Source organism: Talpa europaea (assembly GCF_964194135.1).
Source record: "Talpa europaea genome assembly, chromosome: 5".
Classification (NCBI taxonomy): Eukaryota; Metazoa; Chordata; class Mammalia; order Eulipotyphla; family Talpidae; genus Talpa; species Talpa europaea.
The window spans coordinates 8,195,883-8,213,742 of NC_140071.1; positions in this window are offsets into that span (position 1 = coordinate 8,195,883).

Genomic DNA, 17,860 nt, shown 5'->3' on the forward strand with positions numbered 1-17,860 from the left:
TAATTCTTGCTTATAATGCCAAATTATGATATTGAAATTATTTTACTATATTAGATACATATTTTGTCAGTTTATTATTGTCTCCTCACCAAAAAAATTAAATGGACCAGTAATATAAGGCTTCCAGAATTTTTTAATTCTTTTTGAATTTAATAAAATTAAATATATCATTTGTCTTACTTCCAATACATTTATTTTGTGCACACTTACAACATTACATTGTAATTATCCAATTTCTTCTTGACTCCTTCAGTTGTGTTGAAAACCTAATGGTAGACTCAGTGTCTTATAATCTTTGTTTCCTCAATATCTAGTGGATCATAGATCCACTGTGATCATAAATGCTTATTGAATGGATAAATGAAATCTTCTTTATAAATAACTCAAGGACATAATTCTAATCTTATTTTAAATATACATTAAAAAACACATGTGAATAGCAACTTGATTTTTAATAGACAAATTTGTGTAAATAAGTGCTCTTTAATAAATTATTAAAATACAATAAAAATAAAAATTAGCAAACCTTTCTAGCAACCCTTTTAGGTGCTGGTTATTGCTCCAAGTGAACTAAGATAGATATGTAATAAGCTGATATAATCCTTCTACAAATTCTATGAAGAGAGTGTTGCTGTCATCTACATTTGACATATGATGAAATAAAGCACAAAGAGGCTAAATTACCCACCCACATTTATAAATCTTACAAATGAATTGAATTCAATTGAGCCCATCAGGATTTGTATTATTATAGTATGCTGCTTCTCAAAGAAGTTATTTTTTAAATAAACATTTAAATAAATATTTAAATAAAATGAGAAAACAAGGTGTCTATTGATTTTAGCAATTAAGTCATATAGTTTATTGTTGTTTAGCATTACTAAGCTCTGGATGTACATAGATGGAAAAGCATATTTTCCACTCTTTAAGAAATTAATAGACTTTTTTTGATCAAAACAGGGGAGGGACAATGGTGATGGTGCACAGGTGAATTGGTGGTGGGAATTTTATAGGACTATACCTGAGAGGAGAAAGCATACATTGTACAAAAAGGAAGAATGATGTAAAATATATTTTAAAAAAGATGTGAGGATGTTCCCCCCAAATAAAAATAAAAATAAATTTATTAATTAACAAAAAGACACTGATAAGCCTGTCAAGATACAGTCAGTATAGATGTTAAGATGTGTGCCTTGCAACAGTTGAGGTGTGCGCAAGTTTAACAAAAACACAAGGGATAAGTCCATAACTTGCATAGAAGGGACAACAGAAGTTTCAGAACATGATGTTAAAACTGATTCTTGAAGAGCGAGTAGGAGATTTCTAAGTGGAAAAGTACATCCAGGAAAGCAAATTAGCTCTGCAAAGGCCAGAAGGGGAGAAACAGAGTACATCTAGAGGTCTTGGTAAAAACAAAGCCAGAATATTCATTACTTTTCTATGTTGTTGGAGATTTCTTTATGGAGTTGAAAGAAGTGATTAACAATAGATTTTTGGGGCCTCCCTGGTGGTGCAGCGGGTTGAGCACAGTGCTGTGAAGTTGTCCGCAGCCTCTGCAGCGCTGGTTCGATTCCTGGCCGGCCAGGGAGATACCCACATGGCGTGGCAGACCTCTCCTGTCTCACCCACTGCTCCCCTCAGCACTGTACTTCGGTCCTTCTGCCTGTTCTGCTCCCTGCTCTGTCTCTGGTGAATCCGCTCACCTCCCACTTTCTGGTCTGTACCCCAGTTCTTGTATAAATAAAATAAATCTTTAAAAAAAATAGATTTTCAAAGTTACATGTTAAAAGTAGTTGCACCAATGTGGGGCACCTGGAAAGAATTTATGGAGAGCTCTTGCAATATCAAAATTGATAAGAAAAGAAATAATGAGCCGCTGAATTGGGGTGGTTTCATGAGAAAAGACGAAGATAAAACAAAGAAATATCAGAAGTGGAACAAATTGGAGTGAATGACTGATATGATGGAAGGATAAATAAAGTTAGTCAAAATGACTCCACTCTCTTGTCTGAGTAATTGGTGAAAATAAACTCCACAATAAGTCTCCATCACAATGGGAAATTAGTGATATTATAGGGTTTGTGAGAGAGAGAGAATGAGGCAAGTCATTGATGAGAAAGTTATTTTCCTCTCTTTGAAATAGAAACGCTATTTTAGTGCTGATATTTTTCCTTCACCTGTGTACACAGCAAGGTTTCATCGAAAAATATTACTTTAATATAAAAATTGTTGCAGTACTAAATAGGCATAATTACACGAAAATTTTATTTTATTTCAAGATGTTCTTGCTTTCTTTCTCCAAAATTGCAGTAAATTGACACATAGATTAAAGTAATAAAAGATTTAGAATTATTTTAATTTCTTTTTTATTGCCTTTCAGTGGAAAATGAGCAAAATTATCTTTCTTCTACTCATCATTATGTATCTGTTGTCACTATATTATGAATATCACAGTGTCATGATTTAGATGATTTTAATTATATTTATAAAATGTTACAAAATGTATTAAAATGTTATTTTCTTAGGCAAAATAACTGTGAAATATGTGTATTAGAATGACTCTACATGACAAGTAAATAAAATAATTTTCAGCACATAACAATTACCTTCTGTGACTCTGGTATACACTCAATGAAACTCACACTATTGTAGATTTCATTCCAAGTATGTAAACAGGATTTTTTTTCCACTAGTTCCTGATGCACTCTTATGTCAGAGTCCTCCGTTGCTTTCTGCTCTTGCTCTACCCAACTGTTTGCCCAAAGGCTCAGAATTTTGTTTTTGTTTAGTTATTTGCTCATATACTCCTAAAAATCATTTATTATATGTTTATTTCATCACCTGGATTTAGTTCATCTTATTCCATTTTTCACTTAAAAAAAAAAATAGTAGCTTCCTGAAGCTGCCAGCTCACTGTTTCCCAGTTGGGCAAACCCAGACAAAGAACATGCATCTGTCTGAATAATTTCAACATGTCTGGACATCAAGGCTCACCGCCTGGCCTAGGTCTTGTGCCCACGCCTTGGTCCCCGGCTTCGTCTGCGGGGCAGAGCTGGGGAAAAATGACCGGTGGACAGGATGCTCTGACCCCGGCCGTCTGGGTCACAGGTCCCCTCCGTGTGCGGAAAGGCAGCTCGAGCTCAACTGAGGCACATGCCCGCAGAGCAAGGGGCAAAGGATTCCACAAAGAAAAGCCGAGATGCTATTGCCAGGAGGAAGTGGCTGGACCGTGGACCACAGCCAAGACGCACAGATCGAAGATGTACCGTGAAGTTGGGATTTGGCTCCCACCCTTTATTAATATGTGTTTTAATAATACAGAATTAATGATAAGACAGACATCAGACATATTTTGAAGAAGTACACATTATTAGCATAACAATGGTTTCAGATTAAGATATATGTATAGATAATCTAAATATTTACAATTTTTTAAACTTTCTCAAAGCAGATGATAAAATGGACTAACCAATCACAAATATTATTTAATCAATTAAATTGAATAGCTGAACCCACCTTGCCTAGACATTGTTTTTTTACCTTAAATAAGTTATGCTTACTATATGAAACTTTATTAAAATGTCTAACCTATAAAATTGATGCAATGGTTTGAAATTCGCCCTGGTGATTAAGTGTACAGAACATATTTAAATTCTGCCTTTATCACTTACCAGTGGTGTGATCTTGGAGAAATTAACCTCTCTGTTCTTCACCTCCCTGACTTATAAAATTGGGCTTATTTATAACAGGACCTGCATCATAGAAATGTTGTAAGAATTAATGGGGTGATATACATAAAGTGCTTAAAACAGTACCTGGAACTTAGGGAGTGCTAGATCACTATTAAACTTTTGCTTTGATGAAAAAAATAGACTAAGCACATTTTCACTCCTGGAGTTGATGATATAAGCTTTACAAAATTTTTATAAAAATTCTAAGAAAGAAGCATTTCCTTTTTATCAATGAGAAAAGTACTCAGCTAAGTTAAGCAATTGGCCAGAGATCAGACATCTAATAAGGATGAAAGCTAGAATTTCTCATTATGTTCTCATTCCAAAGTTTGTGGTCTTACCAATTGCGATATTCTACCTCTGAAATAAATAATACACGGTGACTTCATCTCTAGTAAGTCCCTCAGGTACAAACTTACGTTCCAGCCATCTTGGAAATTTTGTTTATGGAAATTACGTTTATCATCTGATTTTAACAAACACTATTTTTTCTTAACATAATAAAAATAATTCCAAATGAAAAGACTGAGATCTCAAAAGGGGTATATATTTGAGAACACAAAATCTAAAAAGTTACTGCATGATAGAACATCATCACATTAACAGTACAGAAATGTTAGCAGATTCCTCTAGGCGGTGAGATTATTTCTTATCAAAGGACTCCTCCAATCACCAGAAAAAGAAACGAATCGAAGAGAAGGAATTGATAGGAACAGTCCTGTGAAGGTGTGTGACCATCTCTGGGCTGGAATGTGGGTCCTCAGAGCCAAAAAGAGTCTCTCCCTTGGAGACAGAGTATAACCCACAAATTAGCAAAGATATGACTCACGTTCTCAGGATTTCAATGAACCACTTTAGCAAAGAAAATCTTTTGTGCCTATTTAACATAAAATATTGCTAGACTCTGAGAAATCTACTGGTTACCAGTGGGATTGGGGAGGGAGGGAGGAGCATGTAGGGGAAGGAAATGAACCCCCAAGGTTACATGGTACGAAAATGTACCCCCAAGTTTACATGAATATGTATATGATGGACAAATCAGTGAAATTTGAAAAATTGAAAATACATGTCCTTTTAAAATATGTATACATATATATATATATTTATAGTGTATTCACTTCATATATATGGTCAGAAATTATATATTTTTGGAGCTTCCTATTTGGAGCGTGGGATACAGGCTCATATGATTTAATTTTTAAATGAAAGAATGATGAGACAGTCTAGAGCTGGGATATGTAAATAACACACACACGCACACACGCACACACACAGAGGCAGTGGTAGGGTGGAGAGTGGACAGCTTGGTGGATCAGAACAGCTTGTCTGGGGGTGGCCTTATATTTCAAGGCAACACTGCTCAAGTGGTGAAGATGACAAACGGGGAAAACAGATTGTGAAATCTAAGCTCGAGGGAGAAGACTTTTTCACAAAGGGAATACAATCCATTATCCAGCTTATGGCTTCCAGCTTGGAAAGAACATTACATTTTGACTCACCCTATATTTTCATTTTTTAAATGAGATAAGAAGATGAAGCTAAGTGACCTCTTCAAGGTGACAGTGAAGAGAAAGGGCTGAAGCTTAGGTCTCCAGCATCCCAAGAATCTTTTCTCTCCTAAACCACTAAGCCCTACTGAGCTTAAATATGACAAACACAACTATGCTGGGAAGTGCTAATCTCCCAGTAGGGGAGGAGTAGAAGGAAGAAGAATCTAAGTATTCCAAAACTCTAAACAAAAATTAGAATAACTAAATCCTTAGATTCTTACCAAAAAGGTTATAATTTTGAAAAGGTTGTATATTTTGTTATTTGTACTTTGTCTGTCCTAATGGTAACCAAGCATGGTGTATTGTTGCCTTCTTATAAAGAATGTATTGTAAAATCCAGAACATTTTGTTTTATTTAGAATAGAATTCAGAAGTCATCTAGCTGAGCAAAGAAGATAGTTTCTTGCTTTCAAAAGTGGATGTCTTAGTAGTCTGTCCTATCAGCTACTGATGTCTCCCATTTGATACACTGAAAATGTCTTGTTGCTACAGGGAAGTAATTATCTGGGGGCTGATATAAAGATACAAAGCCCCAGCTGTCATGCCTCCAAGTGTCACCCAGCCACAGAACAAATGAGTCCTCCTTTGCCATGACATTGAGAACTAGCTTCTCTCTCTTGGCCCATTTCTATCTTCTTTACTTCCAAAAGGGGAGCGCTCTCTCCACTTAAATCTCTGTACTCTGTCTCCTCAGTTTGTTTCCAGTGAAACCTTTTCAATGAAGCTGACACCAGGAGTGAGCCCCTGTAGTTCACCATAAAAATGGGATTTTATTGCTGAATATTTGCTGCCCAAGCAGTAGCAAGGACCACATCAGCGTCGGAAGACAGACAATGGAGGGATAGTTGCTCTGTGTTCTGTAATGATGCAACTGATGGAACATTTAGGAGAGAACTGGGATGGCATACCAAGGAGAGGCATTATCTGGTGCAATTTCTCTGGCACTGGACGATGTTGAGGCAAAATGGACCTGCAGGGACTGTGGAACAGGGTCGCTGTTGTTGGGTCTCACGGATTCCTCCAGCAAGTGTGACAGGCAGAATTTCCTTTTTCTATTTTCATTCTTTTGTGGTAACACTGACTTAACAATACCATATATGATTCAGAGATAAGGGATCACAACTTTTCAGGTGTGTGCGGCCACACCACACCTATCAGAAAAGTCCACGTCTAAAATGGGGCACCAGTGATGTTCAGTCATAATCCCAAGAACCTATGGACATGAAAAAGTATCACTCCTAAGATACTGATGTAATCATAGGAGCCCTTAAAAGCAGCTGATGGCCGGAGTCGGACGGATTGGAAGCTTGCAAATGACTTGATGTGCCTTTGTTTGTTTTAGAGACCAAGAAGGCCCTCCAAGAAGGATGGTAGGTGGCCTTACTGCTCTAAGGGAAGCTCCGGGCTGGCAGCCAGAGGGGAGAGAGGAGCCTTAGCTCTACATAGCAAGAAGCTGGATTCTGCCCAAAATTTGAATGAGGTTGGAAGCAGATTTTGTTTTTCGCCCAGAACTTCCAGGTGAGAGCCCAGCCCAGCTGAGGGAGGGCTTTTGGCATCGTGAGAGACCCAAGTTGAACTCCCAGTCAAGCCCACCCAGACATCAGGGCTACAGAGCTGTGATAAATGGGTGTTGTTTTAAGCTGCAAAGCTTCTGGTAATTTGCTGCAGCAGTGATTAGAAAACTAACACCAGCGATAACAACAGGTACCGGGTGTTTAATCATCAGTTTAGGCGATTGTGTCAGCTTTCTCCTTATTTTTGACGATCTGTAATTCAGGCACACAAACTCACAGGCTCCGTGGTGGAGTGTGTATCAGATACATGATTTTCTCCCTGTGATGTTGTAGATAACGATTTGAAAAAGAACATTTCCACAAGTGTTAATCCCTGCTTCCTGTCTCCTTTAATGCCCCTCCTTACCCTCAGCTCCTTCAGACCAATAGGGATACTAGGAATTGGATGCAAACGAAATCTTGCTGCGTCGAGATTTTAGATTTTTAGATGAAAATTCCAGCTTTCATTTCTTTTTCAGAATGTGCAAATCAGGATTGTAGTTCCCTGGATTTGCTGGATGTGTGTTCCAGGGCCCCCATGAACTTGACAGAGCTGACCTTATCCACATGGCTATAACATCCATCGTGCTCTTAAGTTATTCCTCATGCTAATGCTGACACCAGGGGCATATTCTGATGGGAAGTGTCCAGGGTCTGTTTGCAGTAGCTAGCTCCTTAAGCGTTCCAGAGACAGATGTCTGAAGATCATTTCCCAACCCTGCAACATAGCCTGCATCTTAATGACATATTGAATGAGGAGATATATGAAATTTCAGCATCATTTAAAGGAATATGACTTGAAATGAAAATGAAAATGAATAAATGGACAAACACAGCAAAAAGGATTGAGCTCTCATTATGAAGTCAGCTACACCTTAGAATGGAGGAAATCCATTTTTCTTTTTGTTTTGAAGGTGCCAAATATTTGTTTTGCATGAATATAATCAATTAGATTTTTCTAATCCTTCCACAATGTTTTCCTTTTGCTTGCTTATTCCATTCCTGAAAAAAAAAATCCTTTATGAACTGTTCTTTAGAATTAATTGGTCATATTCAGGACATTCGATTTCTTTTGCTATGATAACATAACTCTTGATTCTCAATGGTATGCAGAGCCACGCAGTAGAGCAGTGAAAAATAAGCTTTCAGAATGAAATGCAAAAACATTGCATCTAATCATATGCAAATTGCTACTGGGGTGTCATAGATGACTTGCTAAAATGAGGGGATACAGTGACGGTTATTAAAAGGAGATCTACCATGATGGTTTTTAAAATTGTTTGACTTGTATTATAGAAGAGCTGCACATATCAAGTAGGACAGGATGCAGAATCTGCTTTCTGAGAAAGTGGAAAGTTTTATTTCCTTCACCACATTCTTTTGAACATAGATTTTGCCTAAATATTCTGCATCTATATAAAGTGCATTTTTTCAGTTATTTTTGTAATATGGTATGTTATTATGAGCAGTTGTTCAATAGGTATTTTTTTCAGACTTCTATACTCAACTTCTATTTCAACTGATCTTTAGGTAAGGCACATTTTGCGCTGAGGTTAAATTTAAAACTATCTTCCTTTTTAGATTTTTATATTTTCTACCATATGGATTATCTCTGAGCTTATTCCTGATATGAGGAAATATAATTTTTAATCATGGTAGCTTGGTTTTGTTCACAGTGAAATTTATACCACTGTGACAATTTCACTTTCCTCTAGGCACAAATAGGCTGTTACTAATTATAACATAAAATCTGTTTAATCAACTTTAAAAATACTAGTTATACAGAAGACACTAAGGAAAAAGTCAACTCTCTTTTACTTTTTCCATTTAGATTACAATAACTAAAGGTATCATCTTAGAAAATTTGACAGTTTTGAGCTGCTGAGCCAATACCAGTGGATTTTTACCTTTGGTCTTCTTGTCACATGTAATATCCTGTTGTTATGTATTAAAACATTATAGGGTGAATACGCTTTTACATGTAGATGAAAGTCTTTATGAGTGAGAAACTGTTAATATCAACAAATCCCTGGTATCCAAATATACACAAAGCTGCCTTCATGAATCCATCAATTCATTGAATGAATATTCATTAGAAACCTACTGTGTGGGCAGGCACTCTCTTAGGTGTTGAAAATATAGTATTAAAAGAAATTGCCTACCCAGATTGCATACTGACTAGTAATTGATCTAACATGATTAGTATATTTTTGATAATATTGATAAATATTTGATACTTCTAGATAAGCTAATAGCCTTAATTTGTGGCTAGACTAGGGAGAACCAGGAAACCTACGTTCTTTACATTATTGAATTATAAATATCTTATTTATAAAAAATGATGATCAAAAGATGTTGTAATGACAAGTTTGGTCAGTGAAAATATAATCAACATTACAAAAAATAAGACTGACTCATTGTCCTTATTCAAATTTGTTAGGGAAGTTTGGAACATATAGTTAAATCATTTAAGTCTTTTCTACCAATTTCTGACTTTTGATTGAATTTCTGAATCCATTTACATTAAATGTAATAACTGATAAACTAAGATTATGTTTGCTATTTTATTATTTGTATTTTATACATTTTAAAAGCAAATAACATGATAAAATTTGTCTAGGTTTGAGTTTTTCAGCTTATACTACTGAGAGTATTCTAAATGCCTAGACATTTTCAAAGTCCACCATGATTTGAGATTTTTGGCACGGTTCTTTTAATCCATGATTGGTATCGCTATCTCAGACAACTGAATTTTAGCTTACTGGTTTCAACAAATTGTTGAATACAACAGGGATTCAGCTGTACTCACAGAACAAATTCTGGGGCAGATCAAGTAAAGATGGGTTGTAAGAATTGAGATCTTCAAGAAACACCAGGCTGACAAATCAAGATAGTTCTTTAGGGTTGGGCTTTTTGGAGATGTACATATGCTTTCCCCTGTTCAGTGACTGGCTGTGAGTTTTCAGAACTACTATAGTTATGAAACTTTTTATTTTCAAAACTACCATGTAGCTGGGAAGAGAAGATCAGAATTGGTCAAATGAGATGCCACAATGTTTACTGTACTTACTGAAATTGAGTTGTTTTTCTTTAATAAAAAGTACTTTGATTGCTTCAAGTATTTGGTTAATATCTGTAGGACTGAAAATCTTGGTTTTCACATATTTTTTATTTTTATAGAGAAGCAGTTTTTTTGAGGTTCTTACTTTGCCATTCCAGAATCACATCTCCTAATGTTGCTTATCACTTTACTGTTTGTTACTCAATGTATCAAGTCATGTCATTTTTTTTGCATTTTGAAATAAATTTCTGATGTTAATAGATAGCTCCCTTGAAATTTATACATTATTAAGTAGAGTCGAATATTTGTTTACATTTTTATTTTCTTTCAAAAATCCAAGTTACATAGGATGTGTAAATCTTAAGTATAAATTTGCTGAGTTTTGTCAAACACATACATAGATGTTACCAAACACTAAGAAATTGTTGCAGAAAAAATGACAGATAATAATGTAAAAAATGATTGAACCCAAGATTTAACAACTTTTTATAAAATTATTCACTTGCCATATGATCCAGTCATTCTTGTATTTACACAGGATAATTGGGGAAAAAATGTGTTCACAAAAACGTCTTATACATAAATATTCATAGCTACTTAATTCATAGTAATTAGAACATGGACACGGCATAGGGATTATAAAATAGGTTTAAATATGTGATATATCCATGTAAAAGAAAATTACTTAATGATATGAATATAGACTTACTGAAACATGCAAAAATGTGGATGAATTTTATAACACTGTGCTGACAAGAAGCCTTTTACCAAAGACTGCCTATAAAATGCTTTCATTTACATAAAGCTATAGAAGTAGACAAATTTAATGTGCTTGAAAAATATCAGAACATTAATGACTTCTCGGAGAGAGATTTAGATAGAAATTGCTATTATTATTTTGTCACTGTAGTCATTGTTATTATCATTGCTGTAATAATATATATGATATATTTTACATATATTAGTAATAAAATAAATGAGATATTATTGATAAAGTTCATATTATACCCTCTGTTATTTGTTAGCTATAAACCACAGTTTATGTACACTGATAAAAATTATTTTAATTATAAAGTTGTTTTGTGAAAATTATAAATCGTTTCAAATATTTCATTGCTTCCCCCTCCTCTCAGAGTGCTTGGCTATCTAAATCAATTTTCCCCAGTAGGTAAGAATCATTGTCTATTTCCCCTATATTCTCATTTAATTATACAAATTATCCAAGTTTATGTTGTTGAATTGATCATAAAATTATTCAGTTGCATAGCAAAAAAGACAGGGTATTTCGATGAAAAGAAAAATAATTATCATAGTAAATGTAAATGGCATAATGACATGTGCAGTGTACAACATTTGTGACTGTAAGTTATGATATAGTATATGCATATGTATATATCCAAATTTATTTTGAGATTCTAGTGTATGACTTCCTGAAGTTTTTCCAAATTTTACTCTTTAATTGCTTTGCTCTGCACCATTGATTACAAATTGGAGAATTCTTTTCATTTTGTTTTTTGGTTATAGTTAAGAGTCTTTTTATTATGAAAAGCACTTTGAGTTTAATTTAGTAAAACCCAGTCTATTTCTTTTAGGACATGTTGATAAGAATTTGACACATGACAAAGAAAAAAGTAGAATGTCTTAGTCATAAAAAATGAAAATGTGTATTTGGGATATTTCTCACTAGCTTTGTATCTACACAGAAACATACTCAAAAGCAAGTAAAATTAAATTTGAAAGAAAAAAAGTTAAAACAGATATGTGGGTGCATCTTACTTTATTTTTTTGAATATTATTTTGAAAGAAAATGAAATAGCATTTTATTTCAAGTCAAAGTCAACATATAGAAAAAAAGTAATTCAACCACATATAAACTTCAATTAGGATTTTGAAGAACAGAAGCTGAAATGGTTTCACACCATCCCCCACCCCCTCTAAGTACAACCTTGGTCATGCATTTGTGTGTGTCCACTAAGGACATGTGACAGATGGGGAAGTAGAAATTGATTAGTGGTGGTAATAACAGAAGTGGAAGGCAGAACTCCCTTGGTACCCTGCCTTCCCTTAAGGCCCCAGAATGAATCATACTCACTGTATCTGATAGAATTTATAATCTCCTAGATAAAGTGTTAGAGTTGTAAGTCTTCATTGTTATGGTGATGTAATACACTAGGTGTGTGCATATGAGTGTGTGTATGCATTATACATGTAGATGAGAATATTCCACTACACATATATAATGACATTCTATTACATATATCATAATACACATTTACACATCTTTTCACGTGCAAAAACCATGCAGTGTGCCTTGGTATTGACACATAAAACTAACTATCATTTTTGAAGGTTTTTTTTTTTCTTTCCCATCATATAGAACCCATTTGACCAAATTATTATGTTTATACAACCAGATGGCTCATAAATAAATCATGATAGGATTCTGGAGTTCAGGTTCTTAAACATTAAGTCATTTCATTCGCCTTACGTTTTTACTGCCTGGGTGTGACTATGTTAAATTCATGTAACATTAATGAAAGTTTAAAATTAAAAATATTCCTTAAAAGTAATACAATTTACTGGATAAGTTATTAGGTACATTACTCTAAATAACAATCTTATGCTCTGTAATTGAAAACAAAGACATTAAAACAACTCTAACATACTTTTTGAAAGTGTGGTTAATTTTCTTATTTGAATCTATCATCTTTCTCTATATCTATAAATATCTTCCATCTACCTCTATCTTCTACATAATTGAAAAGTCTTATAAAAAGTGAAATGTAGAAAGATGTTGAATGATCTAATTTTCATCATTTTTTTCATTAAAAATGTATATTTTTCCAAATACCATTGTAAAACAGCAGTAATAAAACCTACATTATGCATTATTCTGTGTATTAAACAAGACTATATATAAAACTGGTGTAGTATCTGTTGAAGAGTCTCAATATTAATTCCTTCCCTACTGTCCCATAGAAGAGTATAGAACTTAAATAGGGCTATGCATATAAGGCACTTAGAATTGTTCCTGGTGCTAAATAAATGATACTTTCTTCTGTTTACCCCTTTATATTTTTCAGGCAAACCCTCTCTCATCCTTTAAAATTCAATTAGGATGTACTTTCATCTTCAAATCCCCCCCTAGGCCAACACCCCTGGCTAAGACACAGTTACATATTTCTCTTTTTGTACTTTCATGGAAGCTCACATGCATTTCTGTTAGAATATTAAGCATATTATATTACAAGATCCACTTGTCCATTCATATATATGCAGATTCTCAAAATATTTTATACATATTTACATTTTACCATCCTCTGTATCAAGATCCTAAATTTTCTCAGAGCAAGTCTCACTTTCCAGTATGGTTTTCAATCCATTTATCTTTCCTACTTAAGATGGATAGTCTAATGGATTTTTTTCCCCCTAAGAAAGTACTATGCAATATGCAATTTTTGATGTATAATAAACATTTTTCTATAAGCTTTCTATAAAATCATACAACAATGCAAAATTTTCTTCACTGAATTTAGAGACTAGATATAATCAATTTATAATAATATTTATTGTTCATTCTAGATTCTAGGGTAACATTACACATTAGAACTTATGTTTTAATATATAAAATGCATTAATCAAATAAACATGAATCTGAAAGTTAAGTGTCACAGAATACAGGTATGTGGTATTATGGCAACATAAATTGGTAGGCTATAATTAATCAAAGCAATGTAAGAAAACTTTTGAAGGAAGTGAGGAATGAGTTAAGCATCAGGAATACTTTGTGAGATAAAATAGAAGATAAAAGAGATATGCTGGCAGACATAACAATTGGTAGAAAAGTCTGAAGTGGGGAAATATGTGGGTAATACAGGAAGACACTAATATCTGCTACTCCAGTGGGATGTGCTATTTTTTTTGTTGTTGACCACCTTTTTCAGGATGTGAATTTCAGAGGCTTCAACCTAAGTTTTTCTAATGAAAAACTCTTCCCCACAGGCCAAAACATTGACATGGGAATTCTGCCAACTGCTTTCCAAGTCCACTTCAGCAATTCTTTGGCAGTGAGAGAAATTACCAACTGGGCATTGTGGTCCCAGCAGACCACGCTGAGTGAGCCCGCATCAGGAGCTTATTACTTGTCCTCCATATGTCCTTGATCTCATGGGAGATTCATGACGAGGCTCTGAACCCCAGAGAATCTATATCAACTTTATTAAATCTTTGTTTATGTGGATATTCTCTTTCCTTCTCTATACCATTACTCAAGGAAGTTGCCAAAGGTCCTTTGGGGAAAAGACAAGGTTTTATTATTATTATTATTATTATTATGTCTCTGTTGTTACAGGGTCCTATGATTGAGGACATGGCATGTCCTTTACATAACGGGTTTTATGTCTAAAACTTGGTTCAGGGGTCTCCTTGGTGGTGCAAAGGATTAAGCATTAGCCCTAAGAAGCAAGCCTGGGCTACTGCAGCAAGAGTTTGATCCCCAGCTTGGGAGCTACCCACATGGTGCAGCAGACCTCTTCTGTCTCACCCACTGCTCCCCTCAGCAGTGTATTTCAGTCAGTCTGCCTGTTCTGCTCCCTTCTCTGTCTCTGATGAATCCTCACTCCCCTCCACCTCCGGCCTGTACCCCAGTTCTTGTATGCATAAATAAATATATCTTAAAAAATAAAAGCAATAAAATTTGGTGTAGCTCCAGATGTTGGCACGAGGTCATAGTTTTTTCTAGGGTAAGTGTCATTAGGCCCCTGATCATTTTCTCAACCTCTTGGTTGTTACTAGGATGTTGATTTCTGTACAATATCTCCTGTCCTCAGACCTGCCAGGAAACAGCCACCACCATGGCATTTCCTGCTGGCCCCCCCCCATCACTAGTGCATCCTTATAGCTTTGGCCAATAAATGCCTATTGACCCATTCAGGGACTATAAATGTCACCTTGAATAAATTTCTATCGCATCTCATTTTTCTAAGTACTTTTACCCTTCAATCTATTGTCTACCATAAAAGGTCAGATACTGTTACTTCAGATACTGTTACTTAGTGGAAGCTTAGTGCCTAAGCTTCTTTGACCATCTTTGTGACTATTTATTCCTGCTTCCAAGGTTCTTGTCATAACTTTAATTCCTATATCCCAGGAGATACTGGAAACTCTAGTTTAGAAAACTCTTCCTTATCTAACTCTAATTTTATTCTGCCTTTTCTGGCACTCTCAGTACGCAGACCAGATCTATTCTTTAATCTCCTGCTAGCACTTAGTGCTAAGACCTGTGGTTTATTCAGAATATAGTTCCTCTCTTTATAGAAAGATCTATGGTTGGTCGAGTCCTGGTAGGTCATGACCATATGAAGAAATGTGGAAACAGATAGTATCATCTTCCAAGAAGAAAGTTCTCAATATTCCATAACAGGATGGGCTTGGGGATACCAGATCTTATAGGGCATTAAGCCAGATGCTCCATCCTCTGTATCAAGGTCCTAGTCTATTTCTTAATCATAGTCCTGACCTCAACAGAGTGGGTTGGTTTAATTTGAGAATATATCCCTGTTTGAATATTCTATGTTGAGTTCAAAGTGTTGTCTTTAATTTTTATTTCTCATTTCAAAGGATGAAAATCTCTTCCCATGCTGAAAAGGAGGCTTTCTAATGTTCAGGAATTTTTATTAAATAATAATTAATCACCCTGCAGAAGAGCCATGAAGTTCAGTGTGTAAAACTCCTTCTACTCTACTTCTCACTACACTCACCTGCGCATTTCATGCTTCATGTATGCAGCCCCAATTCATCACTAAAAAAATGCTGTGCCATCACCCTTGTTCTGCCTGGGACTCCATGCTTCGTGTACTAAAGTGATGAGGTCCTCATTTATGATAGGGTTGAAAAACAAAATAACAAAAAGCAGTGTTGGATAATCCAGCTCCAGCTTCCTGTTGTTACACCTGCTTTCTGCACCCATCCTGATACTAATTATTGCGGGTTAATTTCCCTTGAGACTTGGAGACATAGATTAGAGTGCAGGGGATTTATATGGTCGTATTCCCAGTCATAACAATTCTTGAGGCAAAAGTAGAAAGTAGAGGTAAGAGCAGAAGAGTTGTGACGTCATTGCCATCACAATAAAGACTTAGATCACTGACAGTGAGCCCTGAGGCTAGAATCACAGTCCTCTGTCATTTGGAGGTGGGACACATTTTTAGTCTCATATTGGCCAGTCAGGTGGTCTGTTCCTGGTGAAATGCATGACTTGGACATGACCATCATCTGCATCACGGAGCAAGCCCTGTAGAAGATCTAGTTGAGGACACACTGCAGCAGTGTTCTCATACATGAAGATAAGTCTTTAGGCCATAGAGGGAGAGCTGTGTGGTGCAGCTAAAAGCCTAATACAATCCATTGAGGAGATACCATCAGAAGAAAGTGGCAGATTACTGGAGCTTTAATGGTAGGCGTGGTGTGGTTATGTACACCTGAGGAGGTGGGACCCTAAATTATATGCAGTGCTGTAAATCAATAAGAAATGATTTAATGAGATCATTAAAAAAGAATGAATGATAATTACGCAAAAATAATTTTTTAAATATTATTACTTCTTGTTCTGTAACAAAAATGATTACCTCAATATAAAAAAAAATGAAGATAGTGGAAAGAAATGATGAATTTAGCTTCTCCCAGGCAGAGTCAATTTTATTAATTATATTGGGACCAATATTTTTCATTAGATTAAATGCAAATTGTAATTGAACATATATTTTTTCATATCTAGAGAACTCAATGCCATTTTCTAGGAATTATTTTATTGATTTCATATTGAATCAAACTACAATGTCCTCAAAATATTACACAGGTGATGTATGTAACATGTATTATGTGTAACACAAACTAAAATATAAAATATATAATTCAAAGCATTATGTAATAGGAAATAGTACATAGTTTTTTGTTTGTTTGTTTGTTTTTAAAGATTTATTTATTTATTTATTTATTTAGTTAGTTATTTATTTATTTATACAAGCACTGGGTACAGTCAGAAGCGTGGGAGGGTGAGAGAATTCTCCAGAGCCAGAGCGGGGAGCAGAGCAGGCAGAAGGACTGAAGCACACTGCTGAGGGGAGCAGCGGGCAGCAGGAGTGGTCTGCACGCCATGAGGAGCCGGGGATCAAACCGGCACTGCACAGGTTGTGGGCAGCTTCGCAACATAATGCTCAACCGCTGCGCCACCAGGGAGGCCCAAGAAATAGTACATAGTTTTAAACATCTTGTCTGTTTGGGCCTCCATGGTGGTGCAAGTGGTAAAGCACCACACTGTGAAGCAATCCGCAGCCTCTGGAGCACAAGTTCGATCCCCAGCCAGGGAGCAACCCACATGGCGCAGCAGACCTCTCCTGTCTCCCCGCTGCTCCCCTCAGCAGTGTATTTCAGTGGATCTGCCTGTTCTGTTCCCCAATCTGTCTCTGGTGAATCCTCTCACCCTCCACACTTCTGGCCTGTACCCCAGCTCTTGTATGCATAAATACATAAATCTTAAAAAAAAAAATCTTGTCTGTGTGTGAACTGATCTTACCTCTTACGGTAAATGTTTTGCAACTCTAATTTGGCAAAATTTCTAAGCAATAAGTTAAAAATTTTATAATCTTTTTTGCCAAGTATTTCCAAAATATAGGAAAAGAAAAGTAAAATCCTTTAAAATGTCTTGCCGAAATAAATGGAAACTGGGGTGACACTTATTTTTTTCTTTAAGATTTTTGCAATGGGATTTAAAAAGACCTTTCTGGCTTTATATATTACTTTATAAGTAATCCAACTAATCTGAAATACTTTGATCGTATAGAGACAACCAGAAACATTATAAGTTTTTAAATTGAATTGATTGCTTTGGATCATAGGAACCTGAAAAAGAACTCACATCTTAATGCTCTATCCTATTAAACTGGTTGACCTTCCGAAGGAGAATGA